This window comes from Bos javanicus, chromosome 3 (genome assembly GCF_032452875.1).
Source record: "Bos javanicus breed banteng chromosome 3, ARS-OSU_banteng_1.0, whole genome shotgun sequence".
NCBI lineage: Eukaryota > Metazoa > Chordata > Mammalia > Artiodactyla > Bovidae > Bos > Bos javanicus.
The window spans coordinates 95,294,458-95,309,660 of NC_083870.1; the positions used below are offsets into that span (position 1 = coordinate 95,294,458).

A 15,203-nucleotide genomic window follows, 5' to 3' on the forward strand; every position below is an offset into this window, starting at 1 on the left:
CTTTCCAATCCTCCTACATCACGGTCAGAAGAATTCTTCTACCGATTATTCTATTTATTTCTATTCTCAACACCATAGTACAAGCTACCATCATTTCTCTGCTGTAATACTTTGAACTATTTCCCCTGCGTTCGCCATTGCCCCCATTCAATTTACTATTTGTACAGTTATCTTTTTAAAATGTAAATCTGATCATGTCATTCCTGTAGGAGGAATTCAAGCCTTTTAAAACATTCATTAAAAACTTCCCAATACTGTTATGACTGAAGTATTAATTCTTAAATAATTTACTAATCTGGCTACCTCCCCAGTCTCATTTGTGGCCTTGTTCCCTCACATATTCTAAACTCTAGCATGTCTAAATAGTTTTCAGTTTTCAGTTAATCTAGAAAACTATTCCCTCTGGCTGAGGCCTTTACCCATAATGTTTCTCTGACATAAACTCACTTCTCCCCACTCCTGACCTTATACTTTCCATCAAACTATATCCCCACTTGTCCTTCCTGGACTCAACTTTGATTCTACTGGGAAGCCTGTCCTCTAACCCTCCTGTCTGGGTTAGTTACCTCCTCTGTGCTCACAGTCCCTGAGCACTCAGTTCCTGAGTCCCTGTGAGTCTCTGTCACAGCCAGATCAAGCTGAATCTGCCCCTCCTCTGTACCAGGCCTGGCACATTGCCTGAGGCAGAGTAGGCTTTCTTCTTAACTGAAATAACAAAGAGCTCAAGAGGCAATGTATGTAGAGGGAGGAAATAAGAAAGATGAGAATGTTCTAATATTCATTCATTCAACGAGAGGAAAAGAGGGTCTTGATTGTCTTTTTTTCATTCTTCATTTACTAATTTTTTTTCCACCAGACTCTATATTAGGCACTAAGGAAAGTGAAAGTGAAGTCGCTCAGTCCTGTCCCACTCTTTGCAACCCCCATGGACAGTAGCCTGCACCAGGCTTCTCCGTCCATGGGATTTTCTAGGCAAGAGTACTGGAGTGGGTTGCCATTTCCTTCTCCAAGGCACTAAGGAAATCTGGCTTATTCTTGATGGAGCCCAGAATCCAGCTAGGAAGATATGTAAACAGTGAGGTCTTCTGCCACCCCCAGGACAGGTTTCTAGAGGGCACAGGAGGGAGTAATTAGAGCACTGGGTGAGGATCAGAAAGGATTCTTGGAAGTAGAACTGTGTAAAAATGGCACATCCTAAGTGCTGTAACTTTGAAGTCCCTGTTCTATAAAATCACATATTTTATTTGAATACACTCATATCACACATTAAAGGTGATATTGCTATTTTGCTATTTTCCCTCTTTTCCAAGACTTACCTTTTTTCTTGTTAATGGCTCCCACCTGAATAGGTGTATCTGTAATGCCATGTTTGTTATCAGAATCTTTCACACATCCCCAAGAATCATTGCTTAATTCTGTGGCTTGGACAAATAAAATTATTGGATTATTTGGAAGGAAATTTTCAGGTATTTTCCTCTTTTCTCTTATTGCCATTTTTCTGGTCCCCTCTGAACTGTTGTGACAACTTCTTAATGAAGCCCTTGCCTCGGCACCATCAATACATTCTCCACACTACTGCCATGAAAAATGTGATCAGTGAGCATCCATAGACTTGTGGCTCAGAAATTTGGCATGACATTAAGGCCTTGAACCATTTGGTCCCATCCTGATCTCCAATATGACTTTTTTAATTTTAAATTTATTTTTTAATTGAAGGATAATTGCTTTATAGAATTGTGTTGGTTTCTGTCAAACATCAACATGAATCAGCCATAGGTATACATGAGTCACCTCCCTCTTGAAACTCCCTCCCACTTCCTTCCCCATCCCACCTATATGACTCTTGACTCCAACCAGGCATCCTATACTCCAGCCACATCATAATACTTACCATGCCCTCAGTTTTCACTATGCTTTTCCACTTCTGATCCCCTGCCATGCTGTTCCCTTTTGTTGAAATCCAACTATCTTTTAAGACTGTCCTTAGGTGCTACTTTCTTCATATAGCTGCCCTTGATTTCATTTAGTTGAAATATATGTAACAATATAAAATAAATGGGATCCATTACTATATTATATTATATACATCTATTTATGTAAATAGTTTAACATAATTTCTATGTATATACATAGATGTGTGTATATCTTAATATATATGTAAGAATGAATGAAATCATAACTTCCATTTATTAGCCTGAGTCTTGAAAGATTGATGTTAACATTCCTGTTTTACAGGAATAGAAATATGGCTTCACATGGCTACTCAGGGGGTAAAGCCAGTATTTAAATTATATACCAGTTGCCTCTATTAAGTTGGCAGAGGGAACTACGTCATTTTTCGTTTTGATAATCTTTCTCAGTGTATAAAAACAAGAGAATGGGAGAAGACTTATCTTCAATGCCTTTAGCATCCATGTCTACTTTTGTAAGGAAGTAGCTATTCAATGATCTTTCTTCCTAATCTAGTTTTAGAAGGGAACACTTGGGAAGTATCCTGTATACCAGAAAGGGTGATCTAATCACAAAACAATTTTAAATAAAAAAAGTAACCAACACTATTGAAGTGACAAAGACTCTTCTAAACCCAGCTCTAGTCAGGCTCCTCTAAGGCCTCAAGGCTCTAACTTTGGGCTTTGTGCTTGACCTACTTATTTCAGTTTTAGCAAGAATCTAGTTGAATTAGTTTAGCCAGAGTCCCCCTCCCTTAGTATCTGACCACCTTGGCCTGCCTTTAGCAGAAATCCTATCAATGTTTTTAGCCAGAATTCCCTTTTATCCCTGATGTTTCCTCTTTGTAATTTTCCATCCACTGTCTCCCACCCTGTTCCTTGCCTATAAATTCCCACTTGTCCTTTTTGTATAATACAGAGTGAAGTCCAATTCTATATTGAGTCTTTTGTCTCCTATTGCAATAGGTACTGAATAAAATATGCCTTCACTGCTTTGTCTGATTCTTGTTTTCTCTGACTTCAGGATATCTAATGCAGAAGCAGATATGAAAATCTAGTATCTTCTGTTGAACCAGATTTTCTTTATATATACTTTTTTTAGACCAGTTTTAGGTTCACACCAAAAAACTGAGCAGAAGGCACAGAGATTTACCATAACCCCCTGCCCCCATACATGCATAGCTTCCCCCATTATCAACACCCTGCACTAGACCAGCTTATTTGTTTATTTTTGACTGCGCTGAGTCTTCATTGCTGCGAGTGTGCTTTCTCTAGTTGTAGTGAGTGGGGTCTTTCTAGTTATGGTGCACGGGCTTCTCCTTGCAGTGGCTTCTGTTGTTACACAGCACAAACTCTAGGTGAATGGGCTGAGTAGCTGTGGACCATGGGCTTAGTTACTCTGCAGCATGTGAAGCTTCCCAGACCAGGGATTGAACCCATGTTCCCTGCATTGGTGGGCAGATTCTTAACCACTGGACCACCAGGGAAGTCCCAAACATTTGTTAAACTGGTAAGCTATCACACAAAATGCTTGCTTATGTCAGGGTTCACTCATGGTGTTGTACATTCTGTGGGTTTAGACAAATATATAATTACGTGTATATACCGTTATAGCATCATACAGAATAGTTTCGCTGCCCTAAAACTCTTCTGTACTCAGCCTATTCATTCCTCCTTTGGCAACCACTGATGTCTGAGCAGTCTCCATGGTTTGATTTTTTTCAAAATGTCATATATTTAGAATCTTACAGCATGTAGTCTTTTCACATTGGCTTCTTTCACTTAAGTGAAAATTAAGATTCCTCTGTTTCTATTCATGCCTTGATGATTTCTTTTTATCACTGAATAATATTCCACTGTCTAGCTATCCCACAGTTTATTTATTCATTTATCCACTGAAGGACATTTTAGTTGCTTCCAAGTTTTGGCAATTATGGATAAATCTACTATAAACATCTGTGTATAGGAGTCTTTTTCCCAATTATTTTTATTGTAGTAAAATACACAACATAAAATTTACCACCTTAACCATTTTAAGTGTAAAGTTCAATGTTAAATATGTTCATAATATTTTGCAACCGTCACCAGCATCCATCTCCAGAACACTTTTCATCTTGTAAAACCAAAACTATCCATTAAACAATAATTCTTTTTTTTCCCCTTCCCTCAGCTACTGACAACCACCATCCTACTTTCTGTCTCTGATTTTGACTGCTGTAAGTATTTTATGTAAGTATAATCACACAGCATTTGTACTTTGTGACTGGGTTATTTCACTTAGCATAATGTCTTCAAGGTTCATCCTGGTATAGCATATTGTAGAATTTCCTTCTTTTTTAAAGCTGAATAATATTACATTGTATGTATGTATCACATTTTGCTTATCTATTCATTCATTGATGGACAATTGGGTTGCTTCCACATTTTAGATGCTATAATCCTGCTGTGAACATGGATGTACAAATATCTTTTCAAGACCCTCATTTTAATTATTTGATTATACACCAAGAGTGAAATTGCTGGATCATATGGTAATTCTATGTCTAATTTTTTGAGTAACTCAGACTGCTTTTCCACAGTAGCTGTACCATTTTACATTCCCTCAAACAATGTGTTTGCAGGTTTCTATGTGAACTTGTTTTCAAGTAATTTGGCTAATATCAAGGAGCACAGTTGCTGGATTATATGGTAAAAGTACGTTCAGTTTGTAAGACACTACCAAATTGTCTTCCAAAGTGGCTGTACCACCAGCAAAGAAGGAGTATTCCTATTGTTCCATATCCTCACCAGTTTTTGGTGTTGACAGTGTTTGGGTTTGGGTTTGGGCCATTTTAATAGGTATGTAGTAGTATCTCATTGTTTAATTCCCATTTCCCTGAAATTTTCCTTTCATGTGCTTATTTGCCATCTGTATATTTTAACTGGTGAGATGTTTGGCCCATTTTTTTTAAAAAAGGGGTCTTTTGCTGCATAAAAATTTTAGAATCAGTTTTCTGATAACCTTAAAATAGCTTGCTGGAATTTTGATTGGGATTCATTGAATTGACAGATCAACTTGAGAAGAACTGACATCTGGACAATATTGAGCCTTCCTATCCATGAATGTGGATATCTCTCTATTTACTTAGATTTCATTATTCAGAATTTCATAGTTTTTCTCACATAGATCTGTATATATTCTATTAGGTATGTATCTAAGTATTTTGATACAGGAGACAGGGATCAAGACCATCCCCAAGAAAAAGAAATGCAAAAAAGCAAAATGGCTGTCTGAGGAGGCCTTACAAATAGCTGTGAAAAGAAGAGAAGCAAAAAGCAAAGGAGAAAAGGAAAGATATACGCATTTGAATGCAGAGTTCCAAAGAATAGCAAGGAGAGATAAGAAAGCCTTCCTCAGTGATCAATGCAAAGAAATAAAGGAAAACAATAGAATGGGAAAGACTAGAGATCTCTTCAAGAAAATTAGAGATACCAAGGGAACATTTTATGCAAAGATGGGCTCAATAAAGGACAGAAATGGTATGGACCTAACAGAAGCCGAAGATGTTAGGAAGAGGTGGCAAGAATACATAGAAGAACTAAACAAAAAAGATCTTCACGACCTAGACAATCACAATGGTGTGATCACTGACCTAGAGCCAGACATCCTGGAATGTGAAGTCAAGTGGGCCTTAGGAAGCAAGATTGCCAGGGGAAATATCAATAACCTCAGATATGCATATGACACCACCCTTATGGCAGAAAGTGAAGAAGAACTAAAGAGCCTCTTGGTGAAAGTTAAAGAGGAGAGTGAAAAAGTGGGCTTAAAGCTCAACATTCAGAAAACTAAGATCATGGCATCCAGTTCTCTCACTTCATGGCAAATAGATGGGGAAACAGTGGAAACAGTGGCAGACTTCATTTTCTGGGGCTCCCAAATCACTGCAGATGGTGACTGCAGCCATGAAATGAAAAGACACTTACTCCTTGGAAGGAAAGTTATGACCAACCTAGACAGCATATTAAGAAGCAGAGACACTACTTTGTCAACAAAGGTCTGTCTAGTCAAGGCTATGGTTTTTCCAGTAGTCATGTATGGATGTGAGAGTTGGACTGAAGAAAGCTGAGCGCCGAAGAATTGATGCTTTTGAACTGTGGTGTTGGAGAAGACTCTTGAGAATCCCTTAGACTGCAAGGAGATCCAACCAGTCCATCCTAAAGGAGACAGTCCTGGGTGTTCATTGGAAGGATTGATGCTGAAGCTGAAACTCCAGTACTTTGGCCACCTGATGTGAAGAGCTGACACATTGGAAAAGACCCTGATGCTGGAAAGATTGAGGGCAGGAGGAGAAGGGGACAACAGAGGATGAGATGGTTGGATGGCATCACCGACTCAATGGACATGAGTTTGGGTAAACTCCAGGAGCTGGTGATGGACAGGGAGACCTGGCGTGCTGCGGTTCATGGGGTTGCGAAGACACGACTGAACGACTGAACTGAACTGAACTGAATGTAAGTGATATTGTATTTTTAATTTCAAACTTTACTTGTTCATTGCTGGTTATATAGAAAAGTAATTGATTGTTGTATATCAACACTGTATCCTCTAATGTTACTCCAGGAGGGGTCAATCTTACTATAATCACTTATTAGTTCCAGGAGGGGTTTTTGTTATTTCTGTTGATTCTTTTAGATTTTCTATAGAGATGATCATGTCTTCTATTAACAAAGTCAGCTTGATTTCCTCTTTCTCAACTTAAATAGCTTTCATTTTCTTTTCTTGTCTTACTGCATTAACTAGGACTTCCAGGACAATGCTGAATAGCAGTGGTAAGAGGGTACATCCTTTCTTTGTTGCTTATCTCAGTGGAAAATCTTACCAATGTTGGAATCTCCCCATTCAGTAAATGCTACTGTAGGTTTTTTGTAGTATTCTTTATACTATCAAGAAAGTTCTCCTCTAGTTCTAGTTTGCTGAGAGTATTTATCATGTATGAGTGTTGGATTTTTCCTTTCTTTCGAGTGTTGGATTTTTATCAAATAGTTTTTCTATATCTATTGATATGATCATGTGATTTTTCTTCTTTAGACTGTTAAGATTGTAATGTAATGGATTACATTAATTTATTTTTATTAATTGGGTTTTCCCTCATTCTTTTTTTAATTTAATTTTTGGTTGCATTGGGTCTCTGTTGCTGTCCCCGGGCTTTTTCTAGTTGCCATGAGCAGGGGCTACTCTTCATTGCAGTACACCAGCTTCTCAGTCGCGGTAGCTTCTCTTATTGCAGAGCACAGGCTCTAGGCATGCAGGTTTCAGTAGTTGAGGCATTCAGATTTAGTAGTTGTGACTCATGGGACCTAGAACTTGGGGCTCAGTAGTTTTGGTACATCAATAGTTGTGGTTTGTGGGTTCTAGAGCGTGGGCTCTGTAGTTGTGGCACACAGGCTTAATTGCCCTGCAGCCTGCAGAATTTTCCTGGACCAGGAATTGAATCCATGCCCCCTGCATGGGCAGGCAGATTCTTATCCACTATACCACCAGGGAAGTCCACATTAATTGATTTTCAACTGTTGAATTAGCCTTGCATATGTGATAAATGTCACTCAGTATATAATTCTTTTTTATACATTGTTAAATTCTATTTACTAATATTTCATTGAGGAGTTTTTGCATCTATGTTCATGAGCGCTATTGATCAGGTTTTTTTTTTCTGATAATGTCTTTCTCTGGTCTTGGTAATGAGAGTAAGGCTGGTCTCATAGGATGAGTTAGCATCTATTCTGCTGCTCTTCTGAAAAAGACTGAGAGAACTGGCATAATTTCTTTCTTAAGTGTTTATAAGAATTCAACAGTAAACCCATCTGAGCCTAGTGCTTTCTGTTTTGGAAGGTTATTAATTATTGATTAAATTTCTTTAATAGATATAGACCTATTCATATTGTCTATTTCTTTTTGTCTGAGTTTTGGCAGATTGCTTTTTTCAAGGAATTGGTTCATTTCATCCAGGTTATCAAATATGTGGGCATAGAGTTATTCATATTATTCTTTTATTATTCTGTAATGTCAATGAGATCTGTAGTGATGTCCCTTCTTTCATTTCTTATGTTAATAATTTGTGTCCTCTTTTTTTCTTTGTTAACCTGGCTTAGAGGTTTATTGATTTTATTGTTTTTTTTCAAAGAAACAGTTTTGGTTTCATTGATTTTCTTTATTGATTTCCATTTTCAATTTCATTGATTTCTGCTCTTATTTTTATTATTTGTTTTCTTTATTAACTTTGGATTTAATTTCCTCTTCTTTTTGTAGTTTCCTAATGTGGAAACTTAGGTGACTGATTTTAGATCTTTTTTCTTTCCTAATAGATGCATTAAATGCTCTAAATTTCCTTTTGAAATAGTGCTTTTGCTGCATCCCACAAATTTTGATGTTTGGTTTTCATTTTCATTTAGCTAAGAATATTGTTTAATTTATCTTGAGATTAATTAGGATTGTGTTATTTAATCAAAAAGTTCTTAGGGATTTTCTGTTATTGGTTTCTAGTTTAATTCCACTGTGATCTGAGAGCAAATATTGTATGATTTCTTTTAAAATTTGTTGAGGTGTTTTCTAGCCCAGAGTGTGGTTTATCTTGGTGAATGTTTCATGTGGACTTGAATAGAATGTATATTCTGCTGGTTATTGGATAAAGTAGTCTATAGATACCCAGTATACCCATTTGATTGATGGTGTTGAGTTCAAATATGTGCTTACAAATTTTCTGCTAGTTGCCTTCATTTCTGACAAAGTGGAGCCAAATATTAAAGAGATATTGTAAAAATATAGAAGATTTTTCTTGGAATACTTATTTTTCATAAAAATATGTTATTATATTAACATGTAATGGAATTAATATTGTGATTTAAAGGGATTAAATACATATTTTATATTTCTCAGTTTTATTTTCTAACATGACAGACATGCTATATATAATTCATATAAACAGAAGCTCAATTAGGTCCTTAATAATTTTAAAAAGCATACAGTGGTCCTAAGATTAAAAGTCTGAGAATTGCTATTCTAAATCTTCCCCACTCAAGTATGTTCCATGGATTGCACTACCTAACTCACTTGGGAGCTTCTTAAAAATGCCAATTAAAAAAAGAAGGAAAAAAGAAATGCAAACTTTCAGGCCCCACACAAGACTGAATAAATAAGAATGTACATTTTCATGATCCTTTGATGATTTAGATGCCCATTAAAGTTTGAGAAACACTGGTCTAGGGGTGTTAAAAAAAATCTTCCTGACACTTGAGTTTTATAGAATGACTAGGAACAGCTGGGGAGGACTGATGACCAAGGACTCAGGAAGACAGGATAACATGGATGAAATAATAGTAGAGAGAAATGTTATGACATGCTGGGAAACTGCAAACAGAACATATCTAGATTTTTGACAACATTCTTTTTCAATTTTTAAAAATTGTGCTAAAATACTTGTAACATAAAATTTACCATCTTAATCATTTTTTGGTGTGTAGTTCAGTGGTTTTAGACACCACAATCCATTCCCATACCTCTTTTTATCCTGTAAAACTGAAACCCTATACCTACTAAACAATAATTCTCCAGTTATCACCATGAACCATGGTTCCAATTTCTCCATATCCTTGCCAGTATTAGTTGTTGTCTGTTTTTCTGATAGAAGCCATCCTAATGAGTGTAAGGTCATAACTCATTATAGTTTTTATTTACATTTTCCTAATGATCAGTGAGGAGAAGGCAATGGCACCCCACTCCAGTACTCTTGCTTGGAAAATCCCGTGGATGGAGAAGCCTGGTAGACTGCATTCCATGGGGTATCGAAGAGTCAGGCACGACTGAGCAACTTCACTTTCACTTTTCACTTTCGTGCATTGGAGAAGGAAATGGCAACCCACTCCAGTGTTCTTGCCTGGAGAATCCCAGGGACAGGGTAGCCTGTTGGGCTGCCGTCTATGGGGTCGCACAGAGTTGGATACAACTGAAGCGACTTAGCAGCAGCAGCAGCAGCAGCAGCAGCAACAATCAGTGATGCAGAACATCTTTTCATGTGCTTCTTGGCTATTTGTATATCTTCTTAGGAGTAATATCTATTCACATACTTTGCCTATTTTTGAATCAGGTTGCTTTTTTATTGTTGAGCTTTAAAAATTCTCTATATACTTTGTATGTTAATGTCTTAAAGATAAATGATTTGCCAATATATTCTCCTATTCTGTTGTTTTCCTTTTTACTCTGTTATAGTGACTTTTGAGGCATACAGTTTTAAAATTTTCATGAGGTGTTGTCTAATTTTTCTTTTGTTATTTATGTTCTTAATGTCATAGACAGGAAATCATTTCCAAGTTCAATGTCATGAAGCTTTTGTCCTATGTTCTTCTAAGAGTTTATTGTTTTAGGTCTTACGTTTAGGCCCTTGATCCATGAGGAATTTTTTTTTTTTTTATATGATGTTAGCTGAAGGTCTAACTCCATTATTTTGCATATGTATGTCCATTTTCCCCAGAATCATTTGTTGAGAAGCTTGTTCTTTCCCCATTGAGTGGTCTAGAGACTTTTGTCAAAAATCACTTGACATATATGTTATAGTTTATTTCTGGGCTCTATATTCTATTCCATTGATCTTTATGTCTGTATTTATGCCAGTATCACACTATTTTGATTACTGTAACTTTGTAGTAAGTTTTGAAATCAAGAAGTGTGAGTCTTTCAGTTTTGTTCTTTTTCAAAATTGTTTTGACTTCGTGGGGTCCCTTGAGATGCCATGTGAATTTTAGTATGCTTTTTCATATTGCAAAAAAAAAAATGTAGTTGGCGTTTTGGTAGGGATCACATTGAATCTGTAAATTGTTTTGGGCAATATTGTCATTTTTTAACAATATTAAATCTTCCATTCCATAAATATGAGGTGTTTCCATTTATTTGTGTCTTATTAAATTTCTTTCAGCAATATTTTAGTTTTCATTGCACTTAACATCCTGTTAATTCTTAAGTATTTTATTCTTTTTGATGCTATAGTAAGAGGATTGTTTTTATAATTTCCTTTTCAAATTGCTCATTCTTATTGTATAGAAATGCAACTGACTTTTGTGTTGACTTTGTATCCTGATTTTTTTGCTGAATTAATTAATTAGTTCTAACAGACTTTTTTGTGGAATCTTTAGTATTTTCTACATATAAGATTATACCATCTGCAAATAGAGATATTTTTATTTCATCCTTTTCAATCTGGAAAGGATTGGATTTGGTTTCAATCCAAATCCAATTGAAAATTGGTTTCAATTTCTTTTTCTTGCCTACTTGCTCTGGCTACAACTTCCAGTACTATGTTGAATAGAAGTGGTGAAAGTGGGCATCCAACCTTACCTTGTTCCTGATCTTAGGGGAAAAGTTTTCAGTCTCCTCCATGGCTGTGGCCTCCATCATGCCCTCAGTGGCCCCACATTCCTCCCATGGCCAGGGCCATCATGGCTATGGTGTTCATGAGGGCGTGGCCCTCAATGGTTGTGGCCATCATGAAGCTGGTGGCCATGGGGTCTGTCCCCCATGTCCAAAGCCTTCATGGGGCCAATGTCTACCACCAGCATCCATTCCTCCACCAGGGCCTTCATGGGTGCAATGTCCACTGCCTTCACCCCCATGCCACTGCCAGGGCCTTTGTGGAGATGATTCCCACCATCTCCAACCACACCCCCACCAGGGTCCCCTCCTCCATTTGGGAGTCCTCCTTCAGAGTGACCTTTTCTGGCCCCTCAGACTGGAGGAAGAGAAGGTTCATTTCCTCCTTGGCCAACATGGCCTCTATGGTATGGTCCAGGACCTGATGCTGATCCCCCTACACCAGGTCACCCTGCATGGCATCACATGGGCCATCCCAGGAGGGATCGCCACACCCTCCCTGGAAGAGGGTGGGGGACACAGCAGACGTGGACCCTCTGGGCTAACAGGACACCCCAGTCCTCCATGGGGATCTGGTATAGGTTTCCCAGGTTCAGGGAGGAAGTGCTGCATGCCCTTGGGCCCCTCAGGGCCTTCCAGTAAGAAACCACTGGCTATTGGACCAGGCCTGAATCCAGGTGGCACCAGCATCTGCTTGATCTTGTCTGAATAGTCTGGTTGCTTTGGCCTTCCTGTGAGGGCCAGCTGTTAGGTCTATCCATGATGGAGGAGAGGCTCTCCTGCAAACTGATGCCTCCTGCTCTAGGGTCCTGGGGACTCTTCCCGGCACCTGTGCTTCCAATAAAATTGGCCATAATAGGAGGCAACTTCAAACTGCCTTCCCCATCAGGTGAACCACAGGCCTCTTAGGCTCTAGGGTCTCATCCATGGAACAATCCACATCTAGGGTGACGAGTTTGGGTGGGGGGAATAGGCTCCTAAGGCTCATCAGGCTCATGAGGACTTTCCTTGTTCAGGAAGAGCTCCCGAAAGATCCCCTTCTCCTCCTCAGCCTGGATGTACCTCCTGTTGCTTCCAGGGATAACGAGAGGCGAAAGCAGCACCAGGGCTCTGGTGCGCATCCAGGGCACCTTCTCCTCCACGGTGTTGTGGCTCAGATGCCAGCCTATCTCAAACATGTGTTCGTTCTGATGGTATCTCTCACTTAGCTGACCTGCCAAAGTCCTTGATCTTACTCACATTTGCTCATCAGTTCCATCCAGTTCAAAACAAATACTCTCCCAGTTTGCCCTCTAGCCACATCACAGCTTTCCTCTTCCTGCCTTTCCGAGTCAGCTGACTAGGATGTCTGGTACACTCAACTGGCTTTGCATCCAGAGTTCCTGGCTCCAAAGCGGTGGTATCCGTGAGCTCTGGGACTTCAGCAGGGGAAACTGGGGGCTCTGGACCTTCTGTGTCCATAACCTCAGAAGGAGGTGCTGACTGGCTCCGGGGAAGAAGTTTCAGCTGTGCTTGGTTCTGTGCTTATTTTCCCTTCAAATGGGCTTGACTTGGCAGCTGTGGGTGACAGCACCTTCTTCTTGATTTTGATGCCTGGAACAGAAGATGAATTGAGCACATCCAGAAAGCCCAGGCTTTCCATTGGCTGTGGCAGGATTATCTTCACTTAGATCTCTTTGGTGGCATTGGGTGTTGTGTTGACACTTGAGGGGGACGGGTTTAAGGCTGTACTTGTCAGAAACCACCACTACACTGGTATTCTTCACAGTCACCAAAGATGGGGGTCTCCAGCTCTAGTCCAGTGGAACTTGGTGTGAGACTGGGCACTGGGGTTATAAGAGACTTAGACTTCTCCCTCTTCTTCTCTGGGGCCTCCTGAGCCTGAGCTCAGCCTTCACTTCTATCACCGGTTGCTCAGGAGGGGTGGTTTAACTCTTTCCCTCTTCTTTCTGTTTCTTTTATCTTTCTCGGCAGGCTGGGTGGTGTACTGCTCTGGGAGTGGATGACGGTCATCTAGTTGCTGATAAGGACTGAGGCCAATTTCCAGAGCTCTTCATTCTCACTTGACGTGCTCAGTTGCTTCACCAGTTTGGCTGTGTTGTTCTGCTTGAGATGGTCTGCAGTGAGTGGAGATGCTGCAGGGTCAGTAGAATTTGCTGCAAGAGGGGAATGTTGTTGGTTGTTTTTTAATTTGTCAGCGAATTGTTAAGAAACTTGTAACTACCAGCATCAATAAACTTGACCAATATTTCTGGTGAATGAGTCTGCAGCAGAATGTTCAGATAAGTGCGGTGACTCACCATCTCTCATGCTTCCTTCATCAGACTGAATATCTTTGAAATCTCATCCATATTCTTGAGTTCCCCATCTCAGTTAAGGAAGCTATCCAGCATCCTCAAGTTTAAGGACTCTCTTTGAGGCCTATGGGACCCAAACCCATGATCAAGGTTTTATCAGGCTCAGGTGGGGAGGAGGTTAAACTTTTGGAGGGAAAAAATAAATAAAACAACCAATCAGAACCCAAAGTTCAGTTATTTGGGGGGGCCTCATTGGATCAAAAAGTCTCTTAAAAAAAATAAAGGCCAACTCAGCATGCATTCACCCCTCCCCAACTCCATTTAGGGAGGGGGCTCATAGAAAAAAAGTTCTGAGTGGATTCAAAAAAGTAAGTGCTGAATGAGTGAATTTGGGTGGGTTTCGGAAGGAAAGTTGGGTAATTATTTTTGAAGTTATGTGGTAATGGTCCTCTAGCCACAGATTTCAAGTACCAGGCAGTGTGGGCTGGTAGGGTGGGCGGGATAGGTGGGAAGGGGCAGAAGACACAGGTGGTTGGGCTGGTGGCTGTTGTTTTCCCTTCCCCCTTTCTCTCGGGATCTTTTCAAGGGTTCAGATATTGTTGTGGCTTGTTTCTTTTTCCCTTATGGCCGACTCGAGAAAATTTCAAACCCCGAAATAAATCCCAGAGTCGAACCTTCTATTGCTCTCTTCAGTTCCATCAGAGAAAAAGAGAGGGAGAATAGTAGTGGGAGCCCTTTAAATCCCCTGGAATTTTGCTGTCTGGGTAGGCGCTGGCGACAGGGTGGGCGGTACAGCAACTGCCTGCCTCTTTGTCTGTACCTCTGTGATCAGAAACAAGTCTTCCACTGGAAGTTGCCAGCAAGTCTTCAATAGGTTCCAGAGTTGCAAATAGTTACATGAGGCAGATTCTGCTAGTGCAGTTGTTGGCAGGTGGGGAGATAGAATCCTGGGTGCTTTCTACTTTGCCATCTTCCTAGAGTTCTCTCTTGCTAACATTTTGCCCTCTGACATGTGAATTGTGGTGATTATAATCTTTAGGAAAAACCAGGAGCTAAAACTGCTAGTAGTCCTCTTTCAGAGTTTTATGCTAAAGGAAACTTTTAATAAAAAAATAAATATGTATGTCACTGATAGGCAATCTCAGAAACAATGATCTAAATGTTTGAATTTGATATCAGTATTAAGTAATTGTGTATCTACTGCAAGAGGCATTTTCTAAAATGGTCACTCCCTACAACATTGTTCTCTATTCCTTTGCCTTGCTTTAATTTGCTTTATAGCACCTGACATTTCGCTATATATGCATTGTTGGTTGTATGTCTCTTTAACTAGAATTAAATCCACAGGATAAAGATTTTGGCATATTAGTTACTGAATCCTTGTCATCTAAAATAGAGCCTGGCAAGTTATAAGAACTGTGTAAAATTTGTTGGATATATGCATGAATGAAACATGAAATTTGGGGGGGCCAATAGAAAAAGCAAGAGAGTTCCAGAAAAACATCTATTTCTGCTTTATTGACTATGCCAAAGCCTTTGACTGTGTGGATCACAATAAAC

The 15,203-nt window shown here is 39.3% G+C and overlaps 1 pseudogene; it reads right to left on the minus strand.

Annotated features, from left to right (window-relative positions):
* Positions 1–11,390: 11,390 nt before the first annotated feature.
* Positions 11,391–13,786, minus strand: LOC133245358 (serine/threonine-protein phosphatase 1 regulatory subunit 10-like; annotated as a pseudogene).
* Positions 13,787–15,203: the final 1,417 nt, after the last annotated feature.